Genomic DNA, 12,748 nt, shown 5'->3' with positions numbered 1-12,748 from the left:
TTAAAACCAAATCAAATCTAAACTAAACTAAACAACAACAACAAAACTAGGAATTAATTAAAGTAAAATGTGAAGGACCTCTATTGTAAAAACTTTAAAAATCTAAAAAGGGAAATTAAGGAGACTCAAGGAAATGGAATATCTTTCAATGCTCCTGGTTGGAAGAATTTACATGATGAAACTGCAATGCGGCCCCCCAAAAATTGACAATGCAATAGTCATCAAAATCCCAACTATATTGTTCAATAAAGTAGAGAAAGCAATCCAAATTTAATATGGAATTACTAAATTATAGATGAAACAGAAGGCTTAGAAATGAATTCATATGGAATTACTAAATTATAGATGAAACAGAAGGCTTAGAAATGAATTCATGGGCCTATCATGATCTAACACACACACACACACACACATACATACACACACACACACACACACACACACACACACACACACACACACACCACACACACACACAGTGGAATTCTACTCACCCATCAGAAATGACTTTTCACCAGTCTTAAGGAAAATGAAAGGCTTGGTAAAATTATACTAAGAGCAAAGAGAACAGAATGCAGACTCAGAGCAATATAAGTTTCATGGATTCATTCATTTATGTTAGCTAGAAGGTGCCCACAAATCTACAAGTAAACAAGACTGATTCTACCTCGTCCCAGTTAGAATGGCCATTATCAAGAAAACTAACAATAGCAAATGCTGACATGGATGTAGCCAATTGGGAACTCTATTACACTGTTGGTGGGAAATTAAACTTGTTCATCCACCGTGGAATGCAGTACGGAGTTTACTGAAAAGACTAAATATAGATCTTCCTTAAGACCCAGTAATTCCCCTCATCAGCAGTCATTCAATAAATAACAAGCAAGCTCACATGAAAGCTATCAGCATAACCATGTTCAGGGCCCAGGCCCAGTGTTCAAGGACTGGAATAAAAGTTACCACTTCTGGTATTTGTTTTTAAAAATATGAACTTTTGACATAAGAAACCAAATCATTCTATTTGCAGTAGCTAGGATAGGACTTAAATGTTGTGGGTGATAAAATGGCTTCTTTGTTGAATGTTAGGAAAAGATGTAGGCAGTCCAAGAAAAGGGAGATTTCTTTTGTTGTTGGTCGAGGGGCTTGGAGTCTGGGCTTGGGCACTGTCCCTGAGCTCTTCAACTCAAGGTGATTTCTCTACCTCTTGAGCCACAGTGCAACTTCTGGTTTTCCTGTGGTTAAATGGAGATAAGAGTCTCTGGGACTTTCCTGTCCAGGGGGCTTGGAACTGCTGTCCTTAGATCTCAGCTTCCTGAGTAGCTAGGATTACAGTTGTGAGCCACTGGCACCAGACTAAAAATGGAGGGATTTTAGAAAAGAAAGTCCACCTCTTTACCTGTGTCTAAACCTCAGTTATCACTATTAGAACACTTCATCCTCAACTCATTTCACCAGACATTTGTAAATTTTCTCTTTCTCTTTATGTAGGAATACTGCAGTCAATATCAACTCAGCTGTGGGACTGGATCAATTGTATGTTAATTGCTAGCACCTAAATCAAGAACTGTTACATCAAAACAAATGAACCACTCACTTGGAATAATTGTATTCTTTTTATTACAAATCTGTGCTTTATCAATTCCTAATGTGATATTGGACATCCTAACAGGGTGATGACATTTTCTTTCTCTTCAGCAATTGTCCTTCTCCCACATGTGTTCAAATATTTAAGATGTCAAAGATTTCTATTGATAATTCATTAAGCTGACCTCTAAGATAATGTGCATTTCTGGAATTTGGTCTGCTGTCTTGTTCTTACATGCACAGGCTTTCTATGATTTATTTGTTCTACAAGGAATTCTACTTTCCAATCTTTGTGTGATCAATTTTAGTCCCTTTCATCAGTCTTTCTGACTCTCTCTCAGGAGTCTCATTTGAGTCTGTCTCATAAAAAAATATATTAGTTATCAGCTAAATGACTCTCAATTTCTGTTTCTGTCCTGACTTCATGTAGGCTGTGATAGCAACCCTGACTGGCTGTGCTTACTGCAGTGTTTTTTGTTTGTTTTGTTTCTGGCTTTGTTTTGTTTTGTTTTAAAGGTCTAGGATTACTATTCAAGGTAGTAGCTTTTCTGGGCCCCTGTGATCCCCTGGCCTAGAGTCAATGAGTTAAGATGATTGCTAATTGTAGAATACACTTTGAATTATTACATTAATTCACAGAATTAAAACAGTAATAATATATTATTTGTTTAAATTCTGCTTCTCAATTTTACAATTCATGATATATATTAGTAAAATTAGATTCACTTTCTTCTTTTCTATAGCTGCTAAAAGTAAAATTACATATTAAACATTCAACATTAAGAAATCAATAATAAGTAACCTATTATTAAAATGATATAGTACTAAACTGTGATTTGAATTATAGTTCTAACAAATTGTGATGTAAACAACAATTAATAGAATTATGGGTAATATTTTTTAAACTTACCAGCTTTTTATTTGTTTCCTAATTGTCTCATTTGTAATTTTTGGTAAAAGCTGTCTCTTCATCCTTATTGTTTAGTTTTCTATTTTATCTCTACTGGTTTGTATGTTGTTTTCCCTTTTTAGTGACTGACATGAGGCTGAAAATCTGTATGCTAGTTAATTACTTCCTATGCTAAAGTAAAATTATTGTTCTCCACAGCTGTTCTACTCTTTGTATAGTATTTTCCCCAGTCCCATATCCTGTATTGCTGCTCTCATGTACTTTATTGTATTTTTATTGTGAAAATACCATACAGAGGGGATACAATTACATGGGCAAAATAATGAATACATTTCTTATTAAGCATTGTTGCCTCCTCCTTTGTTTCCCCTTACAATCCCTTCTTTATTTTACTTTTTATTTAAATTTTACTGTCAAGGTAATGTACAGAGGGGTTATAGTTACATAAGTAAGGTAATGAATTTATTTCTTTTCTAATTTGTTATCCCTTCCCCCATTTTTCTCCCTCTTCCCTCCCAACAGCCCCTCCAGATTATTTCCAACATATTGTCTTCTGTGTATCACTGTTGCATAGGTTCCCCCTTTGTCCTTTGCCTCATCATTTTTTTCCCTTTCCCTTCCCTAGTTCAGATTAACATATTTACAATAACCAGGGTATCAAAATCAAATACAGTGACTACAGGGGATACACCATAGGTGGGGAAAACACAAAAGGATAAGAAATCACGCAATACATTAAGAACAAAAACATCAAAGAACATGTCTTGGAGTTCATTTCACTTAGAATCACCTTATACAATCATATGTACAGAGCTATAGGGCTATTCTGCTCATTTACTAAGATTATCCTTGATGTACACAATAATGCTCCCCTATTACTTAGTAATCCCACTGCTGGGCATTTAACCAGGTGGCCACAAGCAAGGCCACACTAAAGCTACCAGCAAAATTATGTTTATCACAGTATTATTTACCATAGCTAAGATATGGAATCCATCCAGATGCCCCTCAGTAGATAAATGGATCAAGAAAATGAGACACACACACACACACACACACACACACACACACACACACACACACACACACACACACATGCGGAATACTATGCTTTCATCAGAAAGAATGATACCACCTCATTTGTAAGGAAATGGAAGTTCTTGGAAAAAATTATATTAAGTGAAGTAAGCCAGACTTAAAGAAACATAGGTCCCACGGTTTCCCTTATTTGTAATAATTAGTTTACACCAAGGATAATCTCATGTCCTATGTTGAGCATACAACATTATTGCTATATTGTTTGTTATTATTTCTGCAAACAGGCAGGTATATTTAAAGAATTATGTTCATCTTATCCATTACTGGAGGAAGAGCATCCAAAAGAGCAACCCCTACTAGGAAGAACAACTCCTACTTATTTAGCTTCATTCCTGTGTAAGGCCAGTGTTGTCCCCTGTATCCTCATGCTGTACATTACAACTCTATACCGGTTCATCCTGTATATCTACTATCTTCTACATTGTGACCTAAATGCCCCAGCAATTCCACTTTGCTTTACTTTTCAAAAAATTTCACTCTTAATGTTTGAGGTTGATGTGTGTGTGTGTGTGTGTGTGTGTGTGTGTGTGTGTATTCACAAAAATCAGAAGACAACATTTTTCCTCATTTACAATACATCTTTCAGGTTATTATAAGTTGTGGCTAATGGGAGAAGTCTCTTGCTATTTTAAGGATGAAACAGAAAAATATATTTGTGCATGCACCACAGTTGTTTATTAGTCTGTAGTTGAACACTGAACCTCGATTTATATCTTGGCTGTTGTGAATAATGTGAATAACAATGAACTACAGATATATTTACGAGTTACCCAGAGAGAAATAATCACATGATTGGTGGGTCAGATGATATTTCAACTTTGGATTTCTTTAGAAAACTGCATACTACTTTCTACAAGGAGAGTATTAACCTGTATTTTGACCAAGAGTGTAGAAAATTTCCTTTTCTCCACACTCTCACCAGCCAACATTATTACCTTTTGAGTTTTTTTAAAGGGCAGGTATTTACTGTGTGCAATACCCAAGATGACCTCAGACCCAAATCCTTTTACTCCAACCTCCTAAAAGCTTCGAATTACAAGCCTTTACCACCACACCTGGTTCCTTTGATTTTTTTTGATAAGAGTTATAATAGTTATGAAGTAGTATCATAGTAATTTTGAATTGCATTTCTCTAATGATTTTTGTTTACAAAACATTAAGCCAGCATAGAAGTTGTATTAAACACAACTTTGTAAACCCACTGGCAATTTTCAGAGCTTTTTGGTAAACATGTCTATTCAGAAATTTTGACAATTTTTAATCAAGTTTCTTGTTAATCTCATCTTTAATCTCTGTACAAAATCAATAATTAATTCAAGGTAGTAGAAAGGAAAAAATAAAGCAACTCCTAACATTTTTCAGTTTTCAATAACATGATATTGCTTAAATCATTTTCTGTTAATGCTTGAGACTATATAACTCAATTTAGTTAGACCTTATAAAGGCTATGTATTTTATTTTATGTTGATTTTTCTTTCCAAACCCTGCATGACTAATTTCCCTTGGTTTCTTTCTGTCTCATGTAGTTCAGATTTCAAACTGAAGAATAAATGGAAGGAAGCAAACAAAAAAAAATACAGTTCCTCTCATCTGATGATGCCTCTACAAGAATGAGGAAAGACCTATGATAGAATATCAAAAAGACAATTCATTCTTCTAGGTCTTCCTTATCTTTGTGATGTAACTTAAATGATGTAACTTAAATGGAAGGAAGCAAACCAAAAACTTAGTTCCTCAAATCTGATGATGCCTCTACAAGAATGAGGAAAGACCTATGATAGAATATCAAAAAGACAATTCATTCTTCTAGGTCTGCCTTATCTTTGAGATGTAACTTAAATGATGTAAAACACAATATACTGCTCAGATACTTTTGTTTTATCAGTTTTGTACATTTTCTTTTGGACTTCATCTCAGTCTACAACATTCCTTCATTATTATGTGCCTGATATTTTTACACTAACAAGACTTAAAATAACCAGTTTGATTTACAGCATGAGAAGTTATCTACCCGGCTTCCTTGGAAGTAGAGCATGATTAATAGATAACATTGCTCACTACATGTAATGATTTCTGTAATACTTATGACATTCTATTTAGTATTTAAAAAAAACTTCTGGCTAAACTCAAAGCTCATTCATAGAAGTTTATGTTAAGTATTTTACAAGTTTTATTTCTCTTAATTCTTAAGATAACACTTGCTATAATGCTAATGTTATTACTATTTTAGTGTTGGGAAAAATTGTAATTAAAGGCACTAAGTGCATGGCCCAAAGACACACAGTGAGGAAGGAAACGAGTCAAAGTTTCCAAAAGTCTTTCAGCAATACACAAAAGGTAGGTAAATTCTTTCCATTCTCTTACACTCTCAATTCAATATTCATATTGTCCAAGAAATTATAGCATAGCAAATATTGCCCATGGTGATTGTTTTCTATCACATTTTGTCTCCAACAGAGACTATGTTGGTGACATTGGGTTATCATGCACAGAGCTGAGCTTCTAAATTGAGGTCCAAAAAGAGACAAATTTCTTCTGTCCCACAGTTCCAGTTTCCTTTTTTAAAAAGTACCAAAACTTTTAAATATCATCACTTACTGTCTTTTAAGAATCCAAAAATGAAATAAATTCACACTTAATCAATCCAAAATGCTTTAAAAGTAGGAGATAATAAAACAGGCCCCCATGAAGTAAATTTTCTTCTACTTTTAAAATTATTCTGAAAGCCTTGTATTGGCTAGTCACATCTGTAATCCTATCTACTCAGAATAGCTACTCAGGAACCTGGGATTTGTGGATAACCATTGGAAGTCAATCAGGGCCAAAAAAAAAAATCATGAAATTATTTTTCAGACTTTTTAATGAACTAGCAAAGACCCAGGAAAGAAGATGTAGCTCATATAGTACCTCACCAACCTAGAGAGGAAAGGCCTAGCAAGACCTTTAAGCCCTGATTTCAAACTCTGAGCATACCAACACACATGCATGCACATGCGTTCACACGCACACATTTTTTCCCTTCCCCTCCCCAAATTAGAGAAGCGTACATAAAAGAGGCAGATGCACCAACTTCAAATACAGAGAAAACAAGGGTTATAGAGTGGGAGAGGAATATACAAAGAAACAAAAATTCACATCACACATTATAAGTACGTTAGAAACAATAGCAAGAAACAAAAAACTACTTGTTTCCCTATCGTGGGGTTCAATTCCCTTAATATTATCATATCTGTTCATATGCACATAGCTTTTGACCTTGTCTGCTTACCCCAGACATATATTCGTTATTGAAAATAAGGGAAACCATGGGACCTGTTTCTTTGGACTTGGCTTACTTCACTTAATAAATTTTTTTCCAAGTCTTTCCATTTCCTAACAAATGGGGCAATGTCATTCTTTCTGATGGAGGCATAGAATTCCTTTGTGTATATACACCACATTTTCTTGATCCATTCATGTAGTGGGGACAGCTGGTTGGTTCCATATCTTAGCTATGGTAAAAATTGCTGCAATAAACATAGTTGTGCTGGTAGTTTTAGTATGGTCTTGTTTGTGATCATTTAGATAAATCCCCAAAAGTGGGACTGCTGGGTCAAAGGGGAGCTTTATGTGGAATCTTTTGAGGAACCTCCATAATGTCTTCCAAAGTGGTTGAACAAGTTTACACTCCCACCAAGAATGTTGTATGGTTCCCTTGTGGCCACATCCCCTCCAGCATCTGTTGTTGTAAAAATATGGAACGCCCCACGAATTTGCATATCGTCCTTGCGCAGGTGCTATGCTAATCTTCTCTGTATCGTTCCAATGTTAGTGTATGTGTGGCTGAATTGAGCACAGAATATTTTTTATATCAAAAGTGCAATTGTGGGGGCTGAGAAGGTGGCTCAGTGGTAGAGCGCTTGCCTTACATGCATGAGGCCCTGGGTTCGATTCCTCAGCACCACATAAGCAAAAAGAAAAAAGCTGGAAGTGGTGCTGTGGCTCAAGTGGTAGAGCATTAGCCTTGAGCTGAAGAGCTGAGGGACAGCGCCCAGGCCCAGAGTTCAGGCCCCACGAATGTATCCCCCCCAAAAAAAGTGCAGTTGGATTTTATTAAACTAGACAATTCAACAAAAAATAAGTTCAAAAGAATTGTCATGAAATTTTAGAACCATATATTTCTTACATAAGCACAAATTTAAGAATAAAGTCAAGATTGACATGTCAAAAACAAAATAATCCCAGATATTTGTTGTTCAAGAAATGTGTAGGAGGAGGATTCAATTATTCTATACAAGGCACCTGTCATAATGAACACTGCACCAAGTGTTAAGGTTTGTTAAAATTTTTAATGTATTAAATATATTTAATTTTGGGAATTTGTTTACATATGCCTAAATTAGGACTGTTTGTCAGATATAAAACTTTTCCATAAAGTATTTAAGATTTATGGTAGCAGACATATACTAATAAGTATGTACATTTCAGAGTTTCGAGAAACTTTATTAATGAGAAGTTGCAAAGTTTTTGTGTAAAGAAGCAGAATGAAGTGTTAACACTTTGTTAACTACACGGTCTGTTAAAACTTTAGGGCTTCCTCAGTTTATAAGTTAATGAGGAAAAATGATGATATAAGCCATAAACAAATAATGAGAAGAGCCATAAATAGTAATCTTAGTGGGTAGCTTTAAAGACTACTCATATTCTATAAAACTCTTGTTGAACATCACAACCTCAGTCAGTGTTAAATGTACAGAATTATGAGAAAATAATAAAATCTAATATGTAGTACACTTCAAATAGGGAAAAGAGTGATAATATTTGTTTTTATTTTATTAATTATTAACATTTAATTATTGTTTTCTTTATTTGTAGCATTGTTTTACTTGTTGAAATATAGTACAACTTTTTTGGAGGGGTTTGGTCGTGGGGCCTGGGCGCTGTCCCTCAGCTCTTCAACTCAAGGCTAGCGCTCTACCATTTGAGCCACAGCACCACTTCTGGCTTTTTTCTTTTTGCTTATGTGGTGCTGAGGAATTGAACCCAGGCCCTTATGCATGCAAGGCAAGCACTCTACCGCTGAGCCACCTTCCCAGCCCTAGTAAAACTATTTGTAAATCATCATTAGGAGGTACTTTGAGAAGGTTACTTGGATGGCCAAACCAATTTTTATAGGTGCATATTAATTTACAAAGAGGAAAATTAAGAACAAAGTATTTATTTAAAAAATTATCAAATAGAGTCTGAGTCAGAAGTGTTGATAAATGTCCACACCTAAATTTTTTTTTTTTTTGGTCAGTCGTGGGGCTTGAACTTTGGGGCTGGGCGCTGTCCCTCAGCTCTTCAACTCAAGGCAAGCACTCTACCACTTGAGCTACAGCGCCACTTCAAGTTTTCTGGTGGTTTTATTGGAGATAGGAGTCTTACGGTCTCTCCTGCCTGGGCTGGCTTTGAACCGCGATCCTCAGATCTCAGCCTCCTGAGTAGCTAGGATTACAGGCGTGAGCCACCAGTGCCTGGCTTACACCTAAAATTTTATCCCTAGGCTGAAGCAGTGGTATTACAGAGTTGAGGCCAAAACAGTGATAGACTGTGTTTTGTTCTTTATGTTGATTTTGTTGGTCATGAGGCATGAACTCTGGGGCCTGGGTGCTGTCCCTCAGCTCAAGGCTAGCGCTACCACTTGAACCACTGCACCACTTCCATGTTGTTTTGCTTATGTGGTGCTGAGGAATCAAACCCTGGGGCTGATGCATGCAAGGCAAGCACTCTACCACTGAGCCACCTTCCCAGCACCTGAGAAACTGTTTTAAAATATCATCTAAACAACATTTGCTTTCTGCTTTGGGTTATATAATGAAAGATATAAATATATTTTTATATTTTTGTGAATTGTACTTCTAAATTTATACTAACTTCAGCCACTTTATCCTTTTCAAAGTCATAAATATCTCTGAGAGTTTGCTTCTGAGAAGATTGTTTTGCATTATAATTTCTTCTGAGTTATTTTTATTTTTATCAAAATAACTTTATATTTCATGTTGATTTGTTATCATATATCAAATACCTTAAAATGTACACATAGAGTCTAAAGATAGCAGTATGAATATTCTCATACAGCTCTTGTTTGTCTGTTATGCACTTCCAGTATTGTGATATTTCTCTCTCTCTTTCACTCTCTCCCATTTCCTCTCTTTCTCTTTCATGCTCCATGTCTGGTACTTAGAATTTTGGCTGGTCTACTATTATCCTTCAGGATCCACTAGTTTTGTGGGAACATGATAGCGACCATCAGTTACCCTTGCATTATTTAAGAATTATAAGAGTGACTTGATATTATTCTTTGCCATAATAAATGGCAAAACAGCAGATCTAGGAATTCCTTTTCACTTTTACTATTATAAATTTTATCTCATAGGAATCATTGGGATGGATAAGATACTTTTAACCTGTGACCTAAAAGTTCTTTTTCTTTTACAAACAACCTTTTTCTTTTATTATCAGTTAGTAAATACATATAATGAAAACAAAGCTATCCTATGGAAAGTGGACCGAAGTTGCTCACAGGGATGAAAAACAAAGGAATGTGGGAAGTGAGTACAAAGAATGCCCATCATAGAGTACAGATCCTAGGAGCAATTTATCATGTACACTTTGTGAGAATGACAACGTGCTGTGAACTATAGATTAAATCACTGAACAACTGATATATATATATATATATGCACATATATTTGTATATGTATATTTATTTATATATGCACACATATGTGTATATGCCCTTATATATGTACACATGTATGTTACTGTACACACAAATACACACGTACATGTACACATGTATACATGCACACATGGAGAAAGACACATAGATACAGCCAACACAAGTTTCACTAGTTGTTGAATATGCCTTAAATGGAATGCTTGGAACAAAGTATGTTCAAGATGTATTTGTCTCTAAACGTTTTTTTTAACCACTCTCTTATCTCTTAAAACTTGTACATTTAGAGAGATTCCACTTGCAAAATGCAGTACAAGGGATAGCAAATCACACAGAAATCTCAGTAAGTAAAGTTCATATGGTGTTTCCTTGCTCCCCACAGAATGCTTGCTCTTGTAGAAACTCTCAACAATCAAAGTAGCAGGAGAACGTCCTGGTAAAGAATAAAGTTATAAGGCTTTAAATGGCATCCTTGCTTGAGCTTTTTCCAGGGACTGGATTCTACACATACATTTAACCAACCCATGTGAAAAGTCTTATGTGAGAAATGCTGACTGAGCTCTTGCTGATTTCCTGGCCAAGAAAATAAGAAAAAAAGAAAATATTTTTAATGTTTTAAAGTTTGAGAATAATTTGTAACCTGTCAATAAATGTGTAGAACACAATTATACGAACTAACAAAAAATGATGGCATTTCATTTATGTGCTCTTGGCCTTGATGAGTGATTTTAGGTGTGTCTACACAAGTAGAATCAGCATAAATCAAGCTAGCACTTCTTCATTTAAGATATAAGGAAAGGATACAGGTTGACCCATTTTAACAATGATATGTACAAGACAGTCTATCAAGGGGTGGGGGGGGTGAATGGGGAAGTTGAGGAGGTGTGAAGGAATGGTATGGTAGAGGACAAACAAATGAGGGGGTAACAATGTTAAATAAGAAATGTACTCATTACCTTACTTAGGTAACTGTAACCCCTCTGTACAGTATATTTACAATAAAAATATATATTAAAAAGATACAAGGAAAACTTCTGTACTTATAGGAAGTTGTATTTATCACTCAATATCAGTAAGGTATTGGTTTTAGGACCCCAGGTATATGAAAACTTTGGATACTCAAATTCTCTATATAAACACAGTATATTATTTACTTTAGAATCTGCCCACAAGCTAGTGCAGAGTAATTGCTATGAAAATTGTTACTACATTCTAGGTTTGTAATGAAACATAAAAATATATGCACTATCAACAGATACAAATTTTTTCAGATAAATTTTGTTTGCAGTTTGTGGACGGAACTGGGAGAGCAATTTTGAAAAGCACAAATTTCATCACCAAGACCGGTCTGCAAATTTTAACAAGGAGCTAATACAGCATCATTGAATAGTATGGAACTCCAAGGAGAAATACTTGAATTGAGACATTATCAGAAAAGGTAACCACAGGGGCAGGGAAGGTGGCTCAGTGCTAGAGTGCTTGCCTTGCAATGCATGAGGCCCTGGGTTCGATTCCTCAGCACCACATAAGCAAAAAAAAGCCAGAAGTGGCGCTATGGCTCAAGTGGTAGAGCGCTAGCCATGAGCTGAAGAGCTGAGGGACAGCACCCAGGCCCAGAGTTCAGGCCCCACAACCGGACTCAAAAAAAAAGAAAGAAAGAAAGAAAGAAAGAAAGAAAGAAAGAAAGAAAGAAAGAAAGAAAGAAAGAAAGAAAGAAAGAAAGAAAGAAAGAAAGAAAGAAAGAAAGAAAGAAAGAAAGAAAGAAAATGTAACCACACAAGGACTTTTTAGAAATGCAGCTGCTAGATTTTCATGGAGAGCTTTCATAACACTTTGTGAAGCACAAATCAGAACTTCACTGAAGTGTAGATGGATTTCCCTCTCCTTCCTGTCATGGTTAGTCATTATCAATCAACATATAGCTAATCTTGAATAATCCTCTAATAACAAAATATTGATGGAGTGTTTATATGCAGAAAACCTGGGAAGGCTAACCTTTTCCAATTAGGACATTCTGGATTCTATGACCCAGCAGAGAGAAAACTAGGTAAGCATCCATTTACAGCCTTCTGAATAATTCTGATTCTGCCCACATCAGTTATCTATCCATACCTGTGCCCGAGCGAGAGGATTTTAAAAGAATTTAGTGATTTACAATTTAAACTTAAACATGGAATGAAATTAGTTCCAATGCATTACATTAAGATATTTAGAAACAACTGGGAAACCTAAAGGTCTATAAGATTTATTTTTATTGAAAATGAAGGAATATTGGAATTTGGTTTTCTACAGTTTAAGAAATTTTCAGCAGACTTGATACTTATTTAATTTTGTATATTGAAAGGAACACAAGCCTCAACAATATGTCAATACTATCCTCTTATTTATCTCTAAAGATTTATGCTTCTGGTCTCTTAATATTAAAACTTCAAAAAATTATCTTTAGCAAGTTGTGC

General features: G+C 35.2%; 1 non-coding gene across 1 annotated transcript; it reads right to left on the bottom strand.

The window, feature by feature from the left end:
* Positions 1–7,320: 7,320 nt before the first annotated feature.
* Positions 7,321–7,427, bottom strand: LOC138818918 (U6 spliceosomal RNA). The gene has a single exon (XR_011369265.1). It is a non-coding gene; the product is annotated as a U6 spliceosomal RNA (small nuclear RNA).
* Positions 7,428–12,748: the final 5,321 nt, after the last annotated feature.

This window comes from Dipodomys merriami, unplaced genomic scaffold (genome assembly GCF_024711535.1).
Source record: "Dipodomys merriami isolate MVZ:Mamm:240054 unplaced genomic scaffold, mDipMer1.0.p SCAF_793, whole genome shotgun sequence".
Lineage (NCBI taxonomy): Eukaryota > Metazoa > Chordata > Mammalia > Rodentia > Heteromyidae > Dipodomys > Dipodomys merriami.
Note: the sequence above shows the minus strand (reverse complement) of the source record. Positions and strands in the feature narration are given on the sequence as shown.